This window comes from Triticum dicoccoides, chromosome 2B (genome assembly GCF_002162155.2).
Source record: "Triticum dicoccoides isolate Atlit2015 ecotype Zavitan chromosome 2B, WEW_v2.0, whole genome shotgun sequence".
NCBI lineage: Eukaryota > Viridiplantae > Streptophyta > Magnoliopsida > Poales > Poaceae > Triticum > Triticum dicoccoides.
In genome coordinates, this window is record NC_041383.1 from 745,538,841 (window position 1) to 745,547,045 (window position 8,205).

The 8,205-nt window shown below is 49.7% G+C and overlaps 1 long non-coding RNA gene across 1 annotated transcript; it reads left to right on the forward strand.

The window, feature by feature from the left end:
- Positions 1 to 3,980: 3,980 nt before the first annotated feature.
- LOC119368564 lies at positions 3,981 to 4,649 on the forward strand. Its single transcript, XR_005176679.1, has 2 exons — positions 3,981 to 4,218; positions 4,355 to 4,649. It is a non-coding gene; the product is annotated as an uncharacterized LOC119368564 (long non-coding RNA).
- The last annotated feature ends 3,556 nt before the right edge of the window (positions 4,650 to 8,205 follow it).

Consider the following 8,205-nt stretch of genomic DNA (forward strand, 5'->3'; position numbering starts at 1 on the left):
AAAGGGGAACCCAATCCCCTGCAAATGGGCTCTGAATGCTGACGGGCGGAGAGATGACCATGAGCTACCACACAGTAGGCGAACACAGTAAGAAGCGCCTCCGAGACACCGCAGACTCCAACCATGCAGCAACCAAACGCCTACCAACGGAGCGAGCTCGCCAACGCCCCAAAACTCACCAAAGGCGACACCTTCATGAAGGTGACGACGCCACGCGCGTCGCTGCCGCCCAATCCAGAAGGATTTTGGCTTTCGCCCGGTAACGAGTACGGGAGAAAGGAAAAAGGGGGATAGAAGTACCATAACGGCGCCTACAGGTAGGGGACGGCGCCCGCGGGCGTCGCCGCCATCGTGGCCGGCTGAATCGGCCTGGATTTCTCCGGGCACTACACCGCCCCCAGCCCCATCTTCGAACCCGACGCCGGCAGCCTGGGACGACCGAAGACAGGATCTGAAAGGGGACCCGAGCGTTAGAGGCGAAGGCGGCAGATCTGGACGAGCGCCCCCACGGCCCGGCGTCCAGCAGCCTCAACCCGCCGCTGCCTTGCCGCCCGCGCGACCAAGGCAGCCGACCACCACCCGTGGCCGCCGTTGGCTAAGGACGGCGTCGCGCCACCACCCGAGGCCGCCGCCTCGGCTCCAGGGCCCCCCGTGCGCGACGGAGCAGGCAAATCCCCGCTGCCACCTTCCCTGACGGACGCGCGGCGTGCCGGCGACCCCCTCCGGTGGCGACGGGGTAGAGGAGAAGGGGGAGGGAGGCCGGAGGCGGGCTAGGGTTGGCGCCGCCCGAGTCGCCCCTGCGGGAGCGACACGGGGGCCAAGGGGGACTTCGTTTTTCTCCTACCCAATTTGCCACTTGCATAGCGTTTTTTTAATGCAAACACAAACTTGTGCTACCACCTCTAATCCATTTAAAAATATTTGAGCCGGGAATCCATGAACATTAAGACTGTTGCAGGGTGTGGCTGGATTTCGATCGGCTGAGATTTAACCAAGTCTTAGTCAAGTACTCACTCTGTCCCAAAATAAGTGTTTCAACTTTAGTATAACTTTACACTAAAGTTAATACAAACTCGAGAAATTTATTTTGGCACGGAGGAAATATATAACATGTAAGAGAGAGAAAGCGCTGAAAAAAATTGCATGAATTTTTATGTAAGATCTCATGGGTATAGCATGTCCGAGACCGAAGTCTCGGTCGACCGAGACATAGAAGGCTGTTGCACATATACTACGATGCACCGGCCATCTGAGACAGAAATACACATGACACTGACCGTGATACCATGATTAGCATCATACACGACCATAAAACATGATGTAGTGGTGAAGCAACAACTTTGTACTAGGCCGGAGAGCAGGATCGGGGGCTTTATGTCCCTCATGGAGGAAGCAAGGGATTAGCATCAGCATCAGGTACGTAGTACTCCTACAAGCGGCCGCCGGGAGACACGAGGGCCGGGTCCCGCGTTTGTTAGCAAGCAGCTGTCGGTCTGTCCACCGAAATTTTGCTGCTGGAGCGCCGCGGTTAAGCCCATGCCGTGCATGCCCAGCCAGGCCCATCGTGCATGCGTACGCCGCGGCGTTTACTTACTTTGGTTGGCGTCGTTCGGCCGCTCTGCGGGCGGCACGTCCCCGTGGCCTGCATGCACGCGCCCACATAGCCGGACGCCGCTGGGTTGGCTGTCGGTCGTTGGGTTCGACCGCATGGGGACACCGTTCGTTCGACCGGTGTGATCCGGCCACGCATGCAAAAGCTGTTTGCGGCCGCTCCGGTGACGAACGTTCTTGAGGGCGTGATGAGATCTGCGCCCCGTCGTATTTTCGCGAGTTCATACGGAAGCTTACGTCTACGAATGGGCTCGATCATTGTAAAACGAACCCGTCGTTAAGCTCGCCATGCATGGACCCTTCAGCTCAGCACGTGACGCCCGGGCGGCGCGGGCGACCGGAGCTTGCGCCGCGCCGCGAGAGAAGTCGGCAGCGAGCACCAGCACGTGAGGGACGCGTGCGCCGTACCTTGGCTACCGCCTGCATGCCGCGCGCGGCCGCTGCGTTCACCCTGTCTGACGCGCGTGTCCCTACAAGCGCACGTGCGGCGGGCGCCCCGGCCGGAACCGTGACCGGTCGTCCGTGGCGAGTGCGAATCCAGCCGGAAGAAGGCAGCAAAAGGAATCTGGTCAAAGTGTCTAAACCGGAGTGCTCGGGTAAGAAGAAGGGAGAGAAGAGAAGAGAGTGGGCGTCACGTGGGCGTGGCCATTTTTATAGAGGCGACTGGTAGGTAGCTCACAACGGAGAAAGCATGGCAATTCACATCACATTCAGACCCGCACCGCAGGGCTGAGCAGGCAGCACCGGCGGAGATTGATCGATCGATGGATCGCCCGGAGAGTCGGGAGAGCAGCTAGCAGACTATGATCAGCAGCGTCTTTATGGTCTCATTCACATTCGTCGTCAGCATGCACATCAATAATATGGCTCGCGGCGGCGGCAGAGTCAAGTGCCAAGTAGCTCCCCGTCCCCGGCATGCAGGCAACGCGGTGACCGTGACCGTGCCACCCTACATGCTAACATGCACCAACAACCCCCCGATAGGTTAGGTGTCCTACGCCTACGGGATAACCACGGATCGTCTCATGGCCGGGAGGGCACGTCAGCTAGTGAGCCACCAGATAGGGACGAGGGGCAGGCGCATATGCCCACCGATAATGGGATCCATCGCCCTGACCGGAGGTTGTTGGCTAATCATCAGTACGCGCGCGCATTCAGTGAGTGATTCTAAAGGGATATGCACACGTACCTACAGCTAGTCTTTGCTTTGCTTCCCGTACGTACTAACCATGCTTAAACTAAGCTCAGCTTCAGCTAGCGAGCTGCGTCCACGGATCAGACCAACCAAAGGAAAGCCCTCGACGTACGCCATGCACGTGCATAGCACTCACGGCTTTCTCTGCATGCTTGCCGTTCAGGTGCAAGGTGGTAGGTTTGGTCTCGAAACCACTCCAGAAAAATCTGGCATCGCGCATGGCAAACTAGTTAGCAACCTGGTATGGTATGCGTACGTATGTTCATGATGCAAGAGTAAAATGCACTTACTAGTACATGTACCAGTCGTCTGAACATGCATGTTCTACCTACGAACTAACCGGCCGTTTCTCTCTCTCTCTCTCTCTCTCTCTCCATACGAGAAACGGTAGCAGCGGCGCCGCGCCGACAGCCAAAGGTGGTAACGGTTTTGGTGATGGTTGACCATGCGATTCGCCGTGGCGGTCAGTGTGTGCACCACGTTTCAAGCACGCACGTAGGTGCAGTATATACTCACAGGCTCGCTGGAGGGAAAAGTCCGGGCGGCAATAATGCGGCAGGGTGAATTCTGAGTTCATTACTAACCTTTTTCAGGAACCGACTGCTTCGGCTATTATTGCAACTCCTATAGTTCTTGATGATAGTAGGGATATCCTTTGTTGGAAGCCCACTCCTTCTGGTAAATGCAATTCTAAGAGTACATATAAGTTGTGTTTACAACAAATTCATAATTTGCAGGTAAATCAACCAAGACAGGTGAACCAATCAACCAAAGATATTTTGCAGCAAGTCTGGAAGCACAAATTCATGGCTCCAAGGGTTAAAACTTTTGCATGGCGCTTACTTAGGCATGCTCTCCCAACTGGTCTTAGAGCTGGCAGGTTTTCCTCTCATATTTCTTCTACATGCTCTAGATGTGATTCAGATGAAGATGAAATGCATCTTTTCTTTCTTTGCAACTTTGCTAGAGCCTCTTGGTTCGGGCACCCCTGATATATTAGATCTGATATTCTTGCTCTCAATCATAATTCTATTCTTGATATTATTCAGGTTCTAATTAACATGAACCATCCGCAATCATCTATTCCTAATATATTTACCTTCTTGTGGTGTTTGTGGAAAGCAAGAAACGATGTTCTTTTTTGTAGGAAAGAATCACATCCCCATCAGTTCACCAAGCTGCTCTAGCCATCGCCTCTGTCCAAGATATACAAGATCCCCAAGAACACCTAAATAGGGAGCTGCCTTCTTCGAAGGAGAAGCAATCTACAACCATACTCTCTCAAGGGCAAGAACAAGTACAGCAAGGCTCCACCCTCAAATCTGACTTGGCTATTTCAGGTACCAAAATATATTCAGACGCTTCTTGGCATAAGAAGAATGTGCCTGGGTATGGTGGTAATCCGGCTACTGGTATTGGTGTTCACATCCTTTTTCCTGAAGAGGGTTCTGATTCAAGAATAATGATTCAAGCCTCTACTCATGATGTTTGTTCACCTCTTATTGCTGAAGTTTATGCACTTCTATTTGCTGCTAAAATCTCTTGCAGGCTTCAACTTCAGCAAGGCTCTTTTCTCACTGACAATCTTTCATTAGCAAAGATGGCTGCTTCAAGAGATATCAATAACACCAACATCAGCTGGAGGTGCAGACAACCAATTAGCGAGTTCTTTCAAATCTCCCATTCTCTTAATGCTGTTTATCACATCTCTAGGAATACCAATGGAATTGCTCACAATTGTGCTCATCAGGTTCTCAACTCGAGAGTAGAACCTGTCTTTAGTTGTTCACGTTCCTCTCATGCCAATGTACCTTGCCCTTTTCTGCAGTCCCTTCTCAATTTTCAAGTTCAGGGCTATGTAACTCATGCTGTACATTGTCTATGAGTTGAATGAAATTGTGGCGTTTGATGGCGCCTTCCTTGTGTTCAAAAAAAAAAATGCGGCAGGGTGAGGTCAGGGGATCCAGCTGGAGAGGTCGCACATGCACGCACGCATGCATGCATTTTTGGAGTAGGAGAATGGCGACCAAGGGGTAGGAGACGAGGATTGTTTAAGCAGGAGCACATCCTGCCGATGAGTTTGTGTCATGGAGCTTAGCTAGACAGGGAAGGCAGAGAGAAAGGCTACGTGTTGTTGGTGAGCTCTCGGTCTCAGCGTAGATAGCACTAGCAGTACCGCGCGCTTGCGATCCAAGGTTAGCGGTTGACGGCTACTAATCTGAGTATAATGGAAAAACAATAGTACCATCACGGTCGACTCTGAAGGCTATATACCTAATACCTGCGCTCCAATCCACTAGCAACAGATGTCTCAAGAAACTGGACAAAGTATACTTTGATCGCAGTTCACGAGTACCGTGGAAGACAACAAGGTTGCGGGCTTGCGGCATGGCTCTATCAATCATCACGTCGGTCGGTCCATGGCAACCACCTCCGGATATGGCACACCATGTGTTGACGCGTATCTGATTGTCAATGTATGTATACAAGTACTTGTTTGTTTGACGTGGAGGTGTACCAGTCAAATCAAGGCCTCGTCCAGTTTATACTTTATACTAACAAAATATACTTACTGGGCAGCTCTGGTCAGACTCCGTGTTAGTTTTGTGGAACCTATGCACTCACCTGTCTCGCCGTCAGTAGAATCACAATGGCGCTGTCGGCTCTCGGCTGCTCCGATCCGCTTGCTGTCGCGGTGTCGCCAAGTCTGATTTTCTCAGCGCGCGTGGTACGAGTTTCAAAGTGTACAGTATGCCTGCCTGCCCAAAGTTCAGTGTTTCTGAAAGCTCTTTTTTTTTTTCGAGGAGTGTTTGTGAAAGCTGGTCGGCTTAAACGGCCAGGACACGAGGAGGAACATACATGGAGCTCGCGAGGGACCAACACCGTGTTTTTGTTTTTTTGGATCTGTCCAACAATGTGTGTTGACATGGTGGCTGTTGATTGCTCACCACCCGGGTGAACCACCACGCCTGTAACATGACTAGTGGAATCGAGTTATACGCCGAGTGCCACGGACGCTCGGCAAAGGGCCCAAACCCGCCGGTAAATCCTTTGCCAAGTACTGCACTCGGCAAAAACCACCTGACGTGCACCTCTCCGGCAAACAGGAATTTGCCGAGAGCCAAAACACGGGCACTCGGCAAAGACTTTGCCGAGAGCCAAACAGTACCACCCGGCAATATAAAGTGACTTTCACGTCGGCTGGTTCCATCATCTCTTTGCCGAGAGTGGCTCTGCATAACAATGTGTGTTGACATGGTGGCTCTTTGCCGAGAGTGGTTCCCGGCAAAGATGCCACAACCAACCGCCAGCGCATGCCATTTTGCCGAGAGTGGCTCTCGGCGAAGATCTGTTCCCAGACAACTTTTTACTGCTTTCCCTTAGATCCCTACCGTAAAAATATGTATATACAACACACAAACATGCATTTCAAGTCTCAATGTCTAACAACAAACTCACATAACCATTACATAAAATAGTTCACACGAACTTCTTTTGAGATCACAAGGTAGCTCTTTAGTACAAATGCCTACTTACTAAACAGTAAAGTGGTCAATGCATTTCTACACGCGACCACAAAATAAAAGCAACACCATAATTATCACAAACTGAAGAAGAATTATCAAGTGCTTCCTTCCACTAAACCCGATAAGCCGTTTCTAGCTAGCACATCCAGTCAACCCATCCACTGAACCCACTAATTCAAATTTTGTCTTCTGCTTAAGCACATATTGATTGTAATGATACTTTGCCTTCCCTCTGCTATTGAACGAGTCGTGGGAGTTGCCTTCATAGTAAATTACTTGTTCATTGCATTCAGATCATGAATGTAGACTCCTGAACATCTACCTCTGTACACCGCATACCACTTCATCTACAAAGATAGAGAAAAAGGCAGAGAAATAATGCAAGGTTAAAAATAGCACATCATACATAATCCACGTAAGCGTTCATCACTCATACAATCAAAAGCATCGCAAGTGGCAATCTAAGAAGTCCATATCAGCACCTACATGACTATATCACTAAATCAACACCAAACTATCTAGGTGGACTACTCAGAGGTGTAGTCCGTGAAACCGGTGATTGTGGAGTCAGAGCACGTCAGGGAATCCCCCACAATGGAGGACCAAGCGTCGCCGGGAATGTACATCGGTGGACTCAATAGCATCGAGTCGTCACACTCCTTACGTGGTGGGGCCTTCTTCTCCTTGGCTAGGGGATTCTTCTTGGCCAGATCCTCAAAATACTTTATCAGGATCAGCTGCGGGTGCTCCTCAATGAGCGCCGTCAAGCGGTCCTCGGCGTGCTTCTCCTTGACCGCGGAGTCGACCCTAATGGAAGATGCGTCGTCGGAGGAAGCCATAGCCTCGAAATCGATCGATGCTAACACCTTTCATCACACAATGAAAAATAGCCTAAGAATCAAACATCAAAGATTACTTCTAAGCAAATTAATTATGACAGACACTATCTCACGGACATTTCGAATTTCGGTGATGGTCGAGCTAGGCGAGTCCATCGTGCGTGAAAAATGTATATCACAGGATGAACTCGCATAGATCGACCGCCATCGGCAAAAGACAATTTTCTTTCTCCAAGAACAACTCTCATCTCTCTCACGTATATATGGTGGAACTCTCTCTGGTGGTGGTATATATGGTGGTCACTATCTCACGGATATTTCGACTTTCGGTGATGGTCAAGCTGGGCGAGTCCATCATGCGTGACAACTATATATCACAAGAAGAACTCGCCCAGATTGACCGTCATCGACAAAGCACAATTTTCTTTCTCCAAGAACAACTCTCATCTCTCTCACGTATATATGGTGGAACTCTCTCTAATGGTGGTATATATGGTGGACACTATCTCACAGATATTTCGACTTTCGGTGATGGTCAAGCTAGGCGAGTCCATCGTGCGTGACAAATGTATACCACAAGAAGAACTCGCCTAGATTGACCGTCATCGTCGAAAGTCGATTTTTCCCTCCATATAGCATCCATACGAACAACAAGAACTATTAGATGCATCAACAATTAATTATCTATACAAAAAAATTAACAATTATCTACATTCATCCATGCTTCTTTGCATCCATCTATGCATTCATGCATACATAGATAGATCCATATATATATTGATACATAACAAAAACTACAAAAAAATTACTACAAAAAATAGTTCATGCATCAATTCATGCATCAATCCATGCATTAATCCATACATATATATACATTCATACATCCATGCATCCATCAATCCTTGCATCCATATAAAAATACATCAGTCCTTGCATCCATATAAAAATCCATGCATCCATACATACACTCATGCACAAATACAAGATCAGGGAGGGGGATGAAGCTCACTGAGAGGGGGAGGTGGTGCTGGCG